Genomic DNA, 16,575 nt, shown 5'->3' with positions numbered 1-16,575 from the left:
CTAATATTAATTAAACAATATGATTTATCCTTTAATATATTATTCTCATAATATATTAATAAATCATATATAAACCTCTCTCTCCTTAATTCATCCTACATATTGCTATGGTGAAGGCAACCCAAAAGGACCATGCTCATAATCGGGTCAAGTACATACCAAAATAGTTATGGACTTAGACACTAATCCAACAAAAGGGACGTGCTACCAGAGATGGTGGTGGTTTCTAGCTAAAAAAAAGTAGATCTGGTGTTGGTTTTCTACTGAGAAAACGAAGACAAAGGGCAACATTACTGGTGACGGTGGTGGTTTATGGGTAAAAAGGGGCAGATCCGACGGTGGTGGTGGTCCGGTGACATGTAGAAGGTGGTGGTCCGTTGGCAGTAGTGGTGTCAAGAAATGAAGTGTGAGAGGGAAATGGAGTCAATGTAAGGAGTGAGAGATGTAGGGGTTGGGGTGGGTGTGACTTAGGAGGGGTTGGAGTGGGTTGGATTTTTCTTTTTTTGTATTTATTTTTAATTAAAATAATAAGAAAACAATTAAAAAAAATTAAAAAGCTTATATAAGGGTATATTCGTTATTTCATGTGGGGTATGGACCAAAACCACATTAAAATGTGAAATATGGGGACCAAAACCACACAAAGTATTCAAAATTGAACCAGTGGTACACCAACATTTCGTTTTGGACCAAAAGCACAAAATTTTGCCAACCACATTGATCATTTTTGCAATTTTGTCTTTTAAAAAATTCTTTCTCTCACTACCGAGTCATTTTGCCTAAAATATCATTTTAAGGTTCAAAAAGAAATCTTAAACACACTCTTAATCTTAAAATATATAAGACTTGGGGTTAAAAGTTATTATGCATCGAAAAAAATTACTTATATTTTGGCATATTGACATAAAAATCATCATTGATATTTGTTTACAATTTAACCATCGAAACATGTTACTGTTTGCGGTAACCTGCAAATTGAGCCAAATTGCCGGTTCCAGTGGTTAGATTGTAAAAAAAATCAAGAATGACTTTTTTGTCAATGAAGTCAAAATATAACTTTTTTTTACAGATTTCTAAAAAAATACAGTTATTTATATTGTTTTTTACTACAAAAATTTGCAAGTCAAAATATAACTTTTTTTTGCAGATTTCTAAAAAAAATACAATTATTTATATTGTTTTTTACTACAGAAATTTGCAAAGACTAATCTTTTTCCGTAAAAATATACTACAACACATGAAAAAATATCAAAAGTAATGTCTGAGTCTACAAAAACTTTTTGTGGATTAGATTATTATTTTTGAAAAAAATAGATTTTTTAAGTTGTCTTTTGAAAAATTTGGTTAGAAAGCGATTAATCTATCAATTTTGTAATATATAATGTTTGAATAGAAAAAGGAAAACCTTTCGATTAGGATTGAACATTTTGACCGGAAAACTGGAACCGGATAGAACCGATTGGGTCGGGACCGAGATGATATTCTTGTGGATTTTTGGAACCGGAAACCGGGAAAAACCGGTACCGAATGTTGCTATTTCTCGAGGACCGGTTCCAACATTAAAGACACGGCAAGAACCAGAAATCGGAACCAGCGGTTTGGTTTGGTTCGACCAACTTCGGTTCCCGGGCCGGGGCGGTTCTTTGCTTATCCCTAATTTTTCGTCCCGTAGCTCCTAGGGAGAAGAGCTTATTTAGGGTTTTATAAACACTGATCGAACTTCAAAGTCGCCGGAGTTGGTTACGCGAGTCGAAGGGATGTTGAAAGGGGGACACAGGCTATATGGAGGTTCTTCAAGAACAATCTATCTTGAAAGAAGGTCAAGTCGGGGCTCTAAAGTTTCGCGTCGGTGCATTTATTTGCACGACGGTTTTCAGCCTTTGAACGGTGTCGGTTAGGATCCACGGGATAAATAACTGAGAGTTTGGGGGACCGAGTTATAGCCACCGTGCGTTGGTGGCAGCGACCTCTTGAAGAGCGAGCCACTAGAATATCTGTTTCCATCCAGACCTGTAAACTAACAGCGGGAAACGGTGGCTTATGAATTGACTTATCAGAGCACAACAACAACCGGCACACTATTGATTGTCTAAGGTGCGAACCCTTCTTACTCTTGGACTTGGCCTGATGCTTCCGTTGTAACATTGTCCTCAAAATCATCTAAACCCCCACTTCCATCTTTTTCAATTTTATTCTTACAGCTTTCTTGTTATGCCTTTGATTATGACTTGTGTTGATTTTTGCAATTGAATCCATTTTAAGACGAATTAGGTTTATGACTTGTGCTTAATCTTTTTCTTAAACCATCAACTTGTTTTATTATTTGTAACATGAACAATCAACATTGCTTTGGACCTTTTTCCTTTTCCTTCTTCTAATGATGTATACATTATACGCCTTGCATTAATTGGGACAAAATATGTCTTAAAATGGAGTTAGTTAACAGCATTTTATGTAGTTTTTTTATTGGAAAGTTTAACCTTCTGTTGAGTAATCTTAAAAGTTCATATATTGTTACAATCTGATATTTTATAATCATTGTACTTAGTCTCTCAAAGTTGGTTGCCATTAATTACAGTTTGGTGTTTTACTAAGCTCAAAGTTGGTTACTGTTTTGCTGGTGGCTTCTGAAGTATACAGTATACCCTATCTTATAGGATCAATGTTCAAAGTTCATGGGATGAATTTTGACTTTCAATGTCAAATATGTTGTTTTCCTTCATTTAATATCGTTTTTTACTACATGTGTTTTAGGATTTGAAACCACATTCGGATCTCCTAGCTTAACCTATGCCAATCAAGATTGTCATTAACATAAATATAATAATTAATGGGCATGAAAATTTTACAAAAATCTACTCTTTTAATCAAAATACACCGGCAATAACAATCTAGAAATGTCAAAATAAGTATATACTACAAACTGTTTCCATGGTGATTATTGTTTTTTTTTTTTTTTGAAAAGAGCCAAAGCTCAGCAAACTTCCATGGTGATTATTGTTTGGGAAAGTTAGTATCATTGATCTATATTTGCACCAAGGTTTCCTCTATTTTTTACTCTTATACATCTATTGTCCATTCCAACTTAATAAATTACATGAGAGCCTTGGTATGAGTAGCTTGTCTATTACTTCTAATACTTCTAATCAAAGCCATTAAAAAAATGGGACCCTCTTGCTAGTAAAGCAGTACAAACTTAATTAATTATTGAACTTAATAAGCAATTTTTGATAAAGTGTTTATTAGCTTATGAGGTGACAATTTTTTTTTCCCTAAAAAGGTGTTTTGATTAGCTTATGTGGTGCCAAGAAGCTGTAAGTTAATAAGTTTTTTTAGAGTGTTAAGATTAGCTTATGGAGGTATTATAGTCATTTTAAGTGAAGAAGTCATAGGAGCTATTTGGCATAATCTGAATTTTTAGGAGGTATGAAGTTCTAAGAAGGTCTGAATTTTTAACATATTGGTTGGTTGTTTGGTTGGAACCTCTGAATAGTTGTGTTGATAAAAATGACCATTTTATCCTTATGTATTATTTTTTGCTTAATTCAATATTTATGTTTATAAAATAACCGAACCAACTTCTTGAATAATTATAAAAAACATATATAAACACCGTACAAAATCCAAATTAAACATAAATCATATAAGCAAACACAAATCCAAATCAAACATAAATATTTTCAAATCCACAAAATCATACTAAAATCCAAATAAATCCTTCAAATTTAATTTGAAGCATTTAAAAATAATTGATTCACAATCTAGTCACACAAACTAGTCATGTATTCGTTGCATTGTGAACCCTGTTCCATGTCGTGTATGTTTTGGCCGCCACTCTCTCCTTCTTGTGCTCAACCTGTGTTCTCCACGAACGCCATAAATAATTGATCATCACTGCATTTCCTTATGAAATTATAGGCTGCGAAATAAGCAATGACTATGTCTATTTGCACCTAAAAAAACTATAAGGAGTCACTTGCTTTAGGATTGAGAATCTCTCGTTCAAAATACGATAAGCTCGCTTAAAATATCATTACTAGATTGTACGTGTGCATGATTGAATCTTTCCTCAGTTGACGCACGTTGTCGTCGATAATCAGAGAATCAATACCTCATGTTGCGGTAAGGAGTAATAAATCCACTTCCTTTGTAACAAGCCTGTTAATCAGCAAGGCATGATTACGTATACAACTTCCATCTAACGTACCTATTACTCCAGGAAATATTTCTTTTTGCAAAAAATCATCATTGCATTTCGAACCTCATGAAAATATCTATGAAAAGTTTTTTAGGAGTGTTGGATGTCTTATAATTGTGAAGAACATAACCATCTTTTTTTTCAATGCTTATATGCCTACCATTTTGCAACCAATAATTTCTTCTAAAATGATTGTGTATAAAAGTACGTATGTTTCGCATGAAAGACGCATCTGCTCATAACAAAGTGTATAAGTTCCATGTAACAATTATTGTGTGTATGCATGACCGCTCAATTCTGAATCGGTTTTAATTGTCTCCCAAGTCTATTGGATGCTAGACTTGGCCAATACTAAGAAAATAAAATGAAAAATACAATTTTTTCATCACATAAACAATATGTGAATCTTTAAATAGATAATAATTATACTAATAACGTGTAACATATATCCAAAACATCAAAGTTCAATAAAAAAAAACATCAAGATCAATCTAAAACATCACAATATTTCATAATGTACTCCGATGCGCCATACCCAAGTCTCACAAATATGTGGATTAATGGTTAATAAAACTTGTCTTTTATCCTCACATTCAATAAAAAGCAAAATAGATGTAGTGTATTATTGATCAAATATTCCCTATCCCAGTCTGTTCAACTTTCCGTATTTGCACCTAGATTTGAAGAAACATGCTTATCTATAAATATTTTAGCAACCTTGGCAATATCTTCTTCAATTTCTAGGATTTTTGAATTCGATGTATCTTTACTCTTTGTCGTATTTGTACTCTTCCGTTTTTTTGAGCAGGGACTTTTCACTGGTGCGTACGGGTTCTTTTTTAGTGCAATCAATGTCATCAAAGTCATTCAAACTATAATGGGTTGAATGTTGAGAATGAGGGGGTACATGTAGTAATTGGCTCCTAATCGTCAATGCTTGTCAAAGTCGTGCCTTCAAATAATTGAGTGCAAAGGTTGGTGAAGGATAGCAAAGTGCGTCTCAAAAAATCAACATGTTTGTTTGACTGTTCGAAAAAATTACATCTTATTATTTAAACATAATATATATATATTTTTTGAATAAACAAAATACATTTGTTTTTAGCTCCCATTCTTCTTTGGAAGGTGTTGGTTGTTGCATTGTACACATTGTCGTTTTGTTTCTTGACTTCAAAAAGCACCAAACAGTGACTTTAGGTAGTCATATCAGTTCTTGATTTGCTTTTGGTCGACAATGAAGTTATGTTCATTTTTTAATTTTTCAGCAATAATTTTTCAGGAGACTGGTTTTAAGCTATTCTTTTCCCGTCCATTAACTGTAACTTTATGTAAACAAACTTCAAAAAAGTTTTGTATACGACTTCAGACTATCAACTAATCATATCCTTATTTTCTCTCATGTCCTTGATCAATTCAATAAACATTTCAGCAATCAAAAAACAATATTAGATTGTAATATTAGAAAAACAAATGTAGATTCGGTAGGATTAGATTTCAAGAAATAGATGGTTGTTTTGTTCTTTTTTTTGCCCTCAAAATAGATGGTTGTTTTATGATGCTTGATAATTTGATGAGTTTTTTGTTTTACTTGAAATTTGATATGATAATATTGTTTGTTTTGTATTTTTATTTTTTGAAATTTGGTAATGTTGATTTGCTGAAATCTAATCCTACCAAATATACATTTATTCTTTTTGATATTTGATGTGGTTTTTTGCTTTGTTGAATTGATCAAAGACATGAGAGAAAAGAGGATAAGATTAGTTAGAAGTTTGAAGTTGTATACAAAACTTTTTTAGAAGCATGTTTACATGAAGTTACGGCCAATGGACAGGAAAATAGTAGTTTAAAACCAGTCTTTTGGAAAATTGTTGCTGAAAAATTAAAAAGTGAACATAATTTTATTTTTGACCAAAAACAAATGAAGAATCAATGACTACCTAAAGTCAAAATTTGATGTTTTTTTTAAGTTAAGAAATGAAACCGACAATATATATATATATATATATATATATATATATATATATATATATATATATATATATATATATATATATATATATATATATTATCATGTTTAAAAAATAAGAGGTAATTTGAGACTCACTGCTACCCTACACCAACCTTTGCACACGATTGTTTGAAGGCACGACTTCGACAAGCATTGACAGTTGGGGGGCCAAAAAGAACCCATTGTAGTTTAAATGACTTTGGTGACATTGATTACATTAAAAAAGAACCTGTACGTGTCAGTGAGAATTCCTCCACTCAATCAAAAAACGGAAAAATACGAATGTACGACAAAGAGTAAAGAGTACATCGAATTCAATAATCCTAGAAATTGGGGAAGATACTGTTAACGTTGTTAAGATATTTGTAGATATCTTAACGTTGTTAAGATATTTGTAGATAGCCATTTTCTTCAATTCTAGGTGCTAAGATAAGAAATATTTGATCCGAGATGCACTACATCTATTTTTGTATTTTATGTGCGGATAAGAGACGTTTTGTTAACCATTGATCTACATATTTGTGAGACTTGGAAAAGCAATTAATAACGATTCAGAATTAAGTGGTCATGCATATACGTAAGAATTGTTATATGGAACTTCTACATAATGTCATGAGATGATGCGTCTTTCACGTGAAGCGTATGTACTTTTATGCAATCAATTTAGACGAAACAATTGGTTGTAAATAATAGGCATATAAGTGTTGAAAAAAATGGCTATGTTTTTTACAATTATTGTACATAATGAACGATTTAGGATGATCAAATGAAGATTTCAACACTCCATAGAAACTATTCATAGATGCTTTAATGAGGTTCTACAAGCAATGATGATTTTTGCAAAAGAAATTATAGTGGAAATTGTAAATTCTTCAAAACGTCATAATAGGCTAAAAGAAATATTTACAGGAGCAATAGGTGCATTAGATGGAACTCGTGCGCATGCAGCGTACCTATTGATCAACATACTCGTTATAGAGAAAGAGAATTTATGACTTCTTACCGTAACATGAGGTATTGGTTATCCAATTTTCAACGATGACTTGCGTCAACTAAAGAAATGGTATTTTGAGCGCCTATGGTGTTTTGAAGCTGAGATTTTCAATCCTAAAGCAAATGAGTCCTCATTGTTTTTCAGTGCATAGTCGTTGCTTGTTTCGCATTCCATAATTTCATAAGGAAATGCAATATTCATGAAGAATTATTTATGGCATTTAGGAAGAACACATGTTAAGAAGCACTATGGGGAGAGAGTACCAAACAACCTCTTAAGTTATGGAAAACATAGACGACATGGAATGGGGTTCAAGGCAACGAAACATACTTAATATGAAAAACTAAGAGCATGTATCTTAATTTCTCAAGTACCAAACAACCTTTTAAGTTTTTTTTTTTTTTTTTTTTTTTTTTTTAAAATCATGAGTGTGCGACTTTTAAAAAAGTCTTTTTAAGGGTAGTAAAAAACTATTTTGTAAAAGAACTTTTCTATTTCCCAAACACTTTTTTAAGCTTATTGGCTAATGAAAAGCAAATAAGTCAATAAATATTTTTCAAACTCAATCCCAAACGCCTAAGGTTGTAAATGAACACTAATGGATGCTTTTTCTTGCTCGTTCGTTTTAACTTTAAACTATAAATGAGCGAACACGAAGACTTAAATGAACATAATTTTATGTCCATTCGTTTAACTGATAAACATTATCAAATGAGCATAAACAAACTCAAACGTACTTAAATGTACATAATTGGACACTAAAGAACATAAACAAACAAATATATGTTAACTTAAACGAACAAACACATACAAACATGTGTGTACATAAAAAATCTATCTATAATAAATTAAACAAACGAACATAGATTAATGAACGTAAACAAACATTCACAAACATAAATGAACGAAGGAGAATGTTGTTTGTGTTTGTTCGTTTAACTAACCGAACAAGATATCTTGCACTGATACCATAATTCAACCTCATAGTCATTAAACCGAAGGGGTTGTGTTCGAGCTCGTGTAGCCCTCGCTAAATGAATATCTTCAGATTCAGTGTGCGTGGAATAATTTTCATTGCTAAAGCTGGTGGATATAGGAGATGCATTATTACTATCATCATTAGAAGTGGGAGTCACCTCTTGGTCAATGGTGAGATCATCTTCGTGAGACTCTGCGTGAGAAACAACTTCACCACATGGGGCAACATGAGTTTCACTTGCATTGTTGTCTAGCTCAAAAAGTTCTTCTTGTTGCATATTCTTATTTATTAAATCTGATCCCATTGGAAACTGATCTTCTAGAAATCGAACATCCCTAGAAACAATTATTTTTCTGTTTTCTAAATCATATATTCGATATCCTTTTGTACCTTGAGGATACCCAACAAACAAACCTGGTTTGCCCCTAGCCTCAAATTTGTCACCCTTAGTCTCTGTACTTCGATAATAAGCCAAACAGCCAAACACCCGCATGTGATCATAAGTAGGTTTGTGACCGAAAAGTATCTCGTATGGTGTGATACCTTGCAAAACTTTGGTTGGCATTTGGTTTATCACATATGTAGCTGTCAAAACACACTCACCCCAAAAAAGCTTTGGTAGGTTTGCTTGAAAACGAAGAGCATGTGCAGTTTCTAACAAGTGCCTATGCTTGCGTTCAACCACACCATTCTGTTGTGGTGTATGAGGACAAGATGTCTCTAAAACAATTCCTTCTTGCGCATAAAAATCACGCATTTTATTAGACACAAACTCACCCCCGTTGTCACACCTTACTCGCTTGATTTTCTTTCCAAATTGAGTTTGAACCATCTTGTGAAATTCTGAGACATGTGCTAGCCTCATACTTATGTTTAATCAGAAAGGTCCAAACTGCTCTACTAAAGTCATCTACAATTGTCAAAAAAATAAGATGCATTGCTAAGAGGAGTCCTATACCTACCCCACACATCACAATGTATCAGATCAAAACAAGAAGAAGTTTTTATTTCACTAGCAGTAAATGGAAGTCTAGTGTGTTTTGCTTTAAAGCAAGCATCACATTTATTAATTTGTTCTTTATTTGAAACACTAACAAAATCTAAACTCGAGATCTTCTTGATTGATGGGTGCCCAAGCCTTTTGTGCCAAACCTCAAAAGTCGACATTAAAGCTTCATTTGTCTTCATCTTCATACCCCTCATCCGATACAATCCTCCATTGCGACTACCCGCTCCAATCAAGTGCTTCGTTGTGAAAACCCAAAAATTTCCGTTACTTTTAACGTCGAAATTAATTACGTCAAAAAAAAATTAACCAAATTTATCCCGAAAATATTTTTGATCGGATTTAAACCTGTTGGAATATTTTAAATAATATTCATCAAGCGAACCAAAATTAAGGAGGTATAATTTTAAAATGTTGTTGTGTTTAACGGTAGACGTGAAAAACCCCGTTCGCGGTTGGTGTTGGGTGAACCCCCAACCAGGGCATAAACTACACCCTATATAAGGGTTTAGTGGGTTTCATTCCCACATTTTTCCCACCTTAGACAGACACACTCTCTCTCTACAAATCGGGTTTGCTCCAAAATCGCCTCTTTCAAGCCCCAAACTAGTAAGTGATCTACCCTAACTTGTTGTTTAGCTCATTTAACTTACAAATTCGTGTTTAAATTACCCAAAACCCTCAAGAACATGAGTTTACGGTCCAAGAACACCTTCTTAGACCGTAAACACTCATAGATGGGGTTTTAATGCTCAAAAACCCTTCCAAACCACTTATGGAGCTTAGTTATGACTTATGGGCTTACATGAAAGGACTTAGAACACAAAAATCGGAACAAATGGGGAGTAAACATGAGTTTACGGTCTAAGAACATCCTTAGACCGTAAACCCATCTTCATGGACCATAAACACTTATTTAAGTGTTAAACTGCCCCTCAAACACCTCCAAAAGCTTCCATGAGTGTCTAGAGCCTTGTAATCCTTCGTTGATGCACCAAAAACATGATTCATGGACTAACATGAGTTTACTGTCGTAAACTCATGTGTTTAAGGTAGTAAACTCCTCAAGAACATCTTTATAGACCGTAAACACCTTTCCAAGGTGTTTAAGTGCCTTTAACACCTTCCTATGCTCATATAAGTGACTAGAACCTTGCGTGCATGAGTTAGAACCACCAAACAACAAAAGAAATGTGTTTACGGCCGTAAACTCCTCAAGGAGTGGTCATGAACCGTAAACTCCCTAAAATGGTCCATATGAGGCCTTAAGCCCTTCCTATGCCCTAGAATTGAACCTAGCCTAGTTTCACCAGTGTTATAAGGCCTTAATGCATCCAAGAGCACACCACCCATGAGTTTACGGTCGTAAACTCATGGGGATATGGTCATAGGGCCGTAAACTATATAAAGAGTTTACTCTTGAAGAGTAAACTCCCTAATTGGGCCATACACTCCCTTAGATGTTACCCGGGACACTCCTAGCACTTGACCAAAGTGTTTTCCGCTCATTAGGATGCGTATATGTGTTTAATTAGTATTATAATTACTAATTGTATGTAAACATATGTCATCATATGTTAATAGGTTACTAAGCGTGTTCAAGTCTTTACTTGACACCGAGCACCCAACTGGCACCTCCGCCCGATCCACTTACAACAGGTGAGTTCATACCCCTGAATTAACCTTTTAAATGTTTTCACATGCTTTTATGGGGGTAATACAAGTTAAAACATGCTAGTTATAATATCAATCATATGTGATTAATAACCCGCATGCACAAGGATTTATTACACTTTCAGTTGTTTTACCAAGTATGATACTATAAATGGTTTTCCAAAACGTCTTTACTTGTTTAAGTCTTTCTCAAATTGTCTCTTGCGCTGTATGTTGTACTTCAAAACCAGTTACAGCAGTATGTTAAACAAAGGTTTTTCTTTACTTATATTGTTTTATCAAAGTTATATTCAAAACTTGTTTATGAAAGATTTTCAAGGATTTCTAAAGGTCTTTAAACTTATTTTACAAAAAGGATATCAAGTCACAATTTTCTTAAGTGTAAAGGTTTTCCAAAGTTTTCGTCAAAGTTTTCTTCCACGCTTATATGCTTCTACTTCGTTAAATGCATGTTTGTACTTGTATAGTTATATAAATAATGTTTAAAGGACTTAGGATGGCTAGTTCGCCCTATTTCCTTTTCCTCATTTGGATGTGGTCTGGTGGGTATCGGATACCCGTCCGAAGGTCGTTTAAACATTAGTTATATATCATGTATACATATATGGACATAAAAGCTCTCTCTCTCTCTCTCTCTCGCTCTCTCTCTCTCTCTTTCTCTCTCTCTCGCTCTCGACCATTACATCGCCTTGGGTAGCAAGGGCATCCTTCCGTTCATCGCTCATAGATTAGAGACACTAGTAACTATTATAGGAATAGTTAGGAGGTTTTATTCACTCTTTCTAGTACGAGAATTCCACAGGAGTCGGTTCATACGCGAGTCTATGTCATTTCTCCAGCGCCTCTATTAGTACTCAGAATACGAGATGCATCTTCAAGACACGGATCTCCCCGTCGTTGAGTTGGTAACCAGAGTCTCCTGTAGGGAGAGCGGACATTGTGTGTATAGATCTATACGGGACTGACACTCCCGCACCCTGACTTCTAGCTACAGTCCACGGCCTACCAAGCCAAGGGGTGACAAATGTCACATTTATTTCGACGCTTGCAGGGCGTCATGTACTCTAGTGTCGATCAATATGGTTACGAGTATCTCCATGTTTACCTTATAATTCATGGCCCTAAGGTAACGAGAATCTAACATTGTATTCTTGAAACAACCCACTTAGGACTTTTTCCTTGTTTTAGACCTTGCTAGCTGTATCTTTCATTTGATACTGTCTGGGGTCTGTGTTTCTCCATTTTAGACCTTGCTAGCTGTATCTTTCATTTGATACTGTCTGGGGTCTGTGTTTCTCCGTTTTAGACCTTGCTAGCTGTATCTTTCATTTGATACTGTCTGGGGTCTGTGTTTCTTTGTTTTAGACCTTGCTAGTCGGATCGTACATTTGATACCGTCTGGGGTTTGTGTTTCCTTTTGTTAGACTGAGTCAGACGTATCATTCATTCGATACTCTCCCGGAGTCTATGATTTCTTTTGCCTTAGTCAGCAGTATTTCTGCCGAGGCATATGTTATTTTCCCCTAGTATTCTACTAGTGATACTCCCCTACTCTCTTTAAAGTCAAATACCGTATTTTGGTAATGATAGTGTTTAAGGGAAAATTACTTTTTACAACATAACTCTGTCGAGTCTTGGTAGAAGACTGCTTTTATTTAGAAAATATAGGATTTTCTAGAAAGGACGCTAATACACTGTAGATTCTAAACTATTACTTTTCATAAAGTTATTTTGAATAAAGTGTTTACTTACACAAATGACACTAAATACTTATGAACTCACCAGCATTTATAAAAATACTGATACTCGCTTTCAAAATAACTTGTATTCTCAGGTCAGCAATAGACAGGTACACCCAGGAGCGTTTGTGAAGTCAACCTAGAACCGAGCTGCATTTATAGTAGTTCTGTATTACTTTGATGTCTCTATTTAATGTAACTTATGTAAAAATATTACTATTAATGCAATGGTTGTTATACTTTGATCACTATACTGCATATGTTGTGATACTTGACATGACGTCATCCACCCCAGAACGTTTTCGCCGTTTCGGTTTTGGGGTGTGACATTCGTCCCCAACTCCTGCATCACAAAGAAACCAGGGAAAAAAGTAACAGCACAGTTTAGATCATCTGCAAGTTTACCAACTGAAAGAAGATTGTAATTAAAGTTTGGTACAAATAATACTCCTTTTAATTTTAAACCTCCTGGCAAAGTTTGTTCACCCTCCCCCATGACCTGAACCTTGTCTCTATTAGGGATAACAACAGGTGAGTCTTTTGGGTTTTGGGTTTTATTAATCAAAAAATCACTTATGTGTGTCATGTGCTCGGTGGCTCCCGAGTCGACAATCCACCCATCATAGATTCCATTTCTACCTACCATGTTTGCCATTAACTGTTTTGTTATATTCGTTCCTTCCTTGAAGTGTTCAACAAAGAGTCGGTATTGCTCGTCTGAAAGCCCGGGGATCGGACTTGGGCCCAGCTCCACACAAGCTGCCTTGGGTTTATCTTTCTTACCGGGCCACCATTCAGGGTACCCAATAAGTTTGAAACACCCATCCTTGTTGTGTCCATCTCGCTGACAGTGAGAACATCGAATCTTATTGTCATTATCTGATTTCGAGAATTTTTGTGCCACTTTATTCACCGATTGAGTGGCTTGCTTTGACAATGGTTGTCGCTGTCCCCGCTGAGAACTATAGTTAGCTTGAAATGTTGATGCCTCAGTCCCAGTTCTTTTCACTCCACCCGTGATTGCCCTTTGTTGCTCGTCTTCTGCTAACAAATGGTAAACCGTTCCGATGGATGATGTTGGCTTCATAGCAAGTACTTGTGTTCTGATGACTGCGAAATCTTCGTCCAAACCCATCAAGAACTCGTAAGTCCTTTCTTTCTCTCTCAACTCATTCAGTTGTTTTCCAATTCCACAATCACAACCTTCACAGGTACATCGTGGCGTGGGAAGTACCATCTGCAATTCATCCCAAATTGATCTTAGTTTAGTGTAGTAATTCGACACCGAGCTCCCATCTTGTCTCGTTACATGGAGTGTTTGTTTTAGCTCGTAAGCACGAGGTGCACCCTCTTTTTCGAATCGCTCTTCAAGGTCTGACCAGATCTCAAAGGAGGTGTTCGCATATCGAACACTTGTTCTTATCTCCATCTCCATCGTTGTGGCTAACCACCTTTTTATCATAGCATCGGCTCGAACCCATGCCTTGTACGTGGGTGATGTTGACTCGGGCTTCTTTACCGTTCCATCTATTAATCCCATCTTGTTTTTCGCCAAGAGAAAATTTGTCATCTCCTGTTTCCATTCGTTGTAATTGTTGTCGTTCAACAAGTCATTCACTTGAACTTGTTTGGGATAATCTGATGGATGAATGTAGAATGACGAAGTGATATCAATTCCCTCATCGCTTTTCTTGCCGGATCCTTCTGGTATATCTCCCGCCATGCTCGCCGGAGATTGTTATCGTCCCCTGAAAACGACCCGCTCTGATACCACAAAGAATTGGTATAAGCTTACTTTAATTGGTATTCATCATGATAATCTCAGGTTACAAACGAAGACTACATATATAGTCTGATCACAAAAGGATAACTACCAATTACTAACAAATAGGATATCTATCTCAGTAAAGATAAGAACTAAATAAACCATGCTAATCTAATAACCGGATAATCACCAAATCCTTTATGCTGAACGGTTCACGAAAGGTTCCTTGATCGTTTGGTTCGCTTACAACCATTAATGGAAATTTGATCACTTAGATAAACTTTTTGACTTGTATGTGCTTGTTTCATCACTTGAACTTAGATAAGATTTCGCCTTTTTGTATAATACTACTTATTATCCTAATTTTACTTTTTATGTTTAATTTCAATTATAGAAATCAGGTCGCAATATGGACGATACATTTGGAGGGAATAAGTAATTGCTTTGTGAGGTACACCACAATAAATGATGTAATATTAGTTTTTTTTTTGTCTGTTGCTGCGTCTGAAATGATGGCTTTTTTTTTGTCAAATTTTATTCCTTCTAATATCAAATATTAAACAGGAAACCTTGTTGCTGTATGTTGCTTTTTTTGCTGCTTGTTGGTGTTTTTACTGCTTGGTGCTGTAGTTGCTTGTGTTTGCTATTGCTTTTTTTTTTTGGCAATAGCGGGGATGATATTTGAAGTTTGTAATTTGTCGATTTGTACCTGCACTTGTTAAATTCTATTTGATGGGAGATGTTTTTAATAGTTGATTATTTAAAAGATATAAGTTTTTATAATTGTTTTGGTTTTATATCTAATATCTATAGAATATACTCTATAATTCATATTTATACCGTTTTGATTTTTTACTTATGATAGTTAATTTATCTAACTTATAAAGTAAGAAGTTTTAAAGATAAAATTCAAGAAATTGGGTACCCGGAACCGGTCTTGGGGTTCCAGGAGCAGTTCCAGATTTCTAGAAACCGGTGTAAGTTGTTCCTGGAATCCAGGACCAATAATAGGCGGGTATCCGCTATGCTCGCCCCTAGTTGCAATAGCAAGGAGTTCTTTATCTAGTTTTGCATATTTAGCCTTTAATTTAACAAAGTTTTAAATGATCAATTTGTAAATTAACACATATGCAAATAGTCAAACATTGTAGATTTTTCATTTTCAAAGTAATTAACAAAGTTTTAGATTTGACATGATACATGGTGAATAGATCTCAATCAATTGCAATACTATTACCGAGATTTTTCATGTATGGCTGCTCGAAACTCCTGTCCTCTTCAAAAGCCATTAAATCATCTGTCTTTCTTTTCTCCATCAGATATGCATGCTCCTTTTGTCACATGATGTTCCCTTGCATTGTTCCCGTATCTCTTGAATCTTTGTGCGTCCTTTAAAACATTGTTGTCTAAGCTAAAAGTCTTTCATACTACTTTCCATAATTATCTAGGCAATCTTAAACATTTTCATTAGATTATGGTTTATTGACAATAAAAGGTGCGTCAGATGATTGGTTTGTTGAGACAAGAGTTGGAGTTGTAGTCATGTCTTGAATATCATTCAACTTATCCATTGATGCAAGTGGATAGCTAGGTTTTAGATTTGTCATGATTCTTCAACAGACTTCCAAATATAATTATACTTTGGAGGTTATATGTGTGGATTGTGTCACTCTCTTTCATCACAATGACCACATACATGTTCATCCTATATACGTAGGTTATTAGATCATTTGAGTGAAGTGTTGAATTTGGTATATGTTTAGGTAAATGTCTCATGGTGTTGGCACAAAAGAGTCATATGGCTTAGTTACTTATAGCTTTAAGTTTCATGAACATAGCTAGAACCTTTAGAATGTCCTTTGTCCCATCATAAGGCACCATATTGAGAGAAACATATGCCCCTTTATTCATAGAGTAAATTACACGAATGGTCTCTGTGGTCCGGGGTAATTTGCGTGTTTAGTCCCTAACTTATTTTTTTAACTCGAACGGTCCTTATAGTTTGATTTGGTTACGTTGTTGGTCCCTAGACGACTTAAAATGACCGATATACCCTTATCTATTATTTTAATTGTTTTGTTTTATTAACTTATTAAATAAAATTATAAAAGAATGTTTATATTAGATGTGGCCCTACTCTCTAATATTCTTAAGAATGAAAAGGAAACCTAAACCACCGATCCGCCTTCTTCCTTCTCCCTTCTCTCCG

At 34.9% G+C, this 16,575-nt stretch overlaps 1 long non-coding RNA gene across 2 annotated transcripts; it reads left to right on the top strand.

The window, feature by feature from the left end:
- Positions 1-1,613: 1,613 nt before the first annotated feature.
- LOC111903514 (uncharacterized) lies at positions 1,614-15,778 on the top strand. Of its 2 annotated transcripts, XR_006183833.2 has the most exons (3): positions 1,655-2,094; positions 14,761-14,817; positions 14,931-15,778. It is a non-coding gene; the product is annotated as an uncharacterized LOC111903514 (long non-coding RNA). The 2 variants fall into 2 exon arrangements; XR_008223816.1 differs by lacking the exons at positions 14,761-14,817; positions 14,931-15,778 and adding an exon at positions 12,697-12,852 and having other exon boundaries at positions 1,614-2,094.
- The last annotated feature ends 797 nt before the right edge of the window (positions 15,779-16,575 follow it).

Source organism: Lactuca sativa, chromosome 5 (genome assembly GCF_002870075.4).
Source record: "Lactuca sativa cultivar Salinas chromosome 5, Lsat_Salinas_v11, whole genome shotgun sequence".
Classification (NCBI taxonomy): domain Eukaryota; kingdom Viridiplantae; phylum Streptophyta; class Magnoliopsida; order Asterales; family Asteraceae; genus Lactuca; species Lactuca sativa.
The sequence above is the reverse complement of the archived record's forward strand: the minus strand, read 5'-3'. Positions and strand labels throughout refer to the sequence as shown.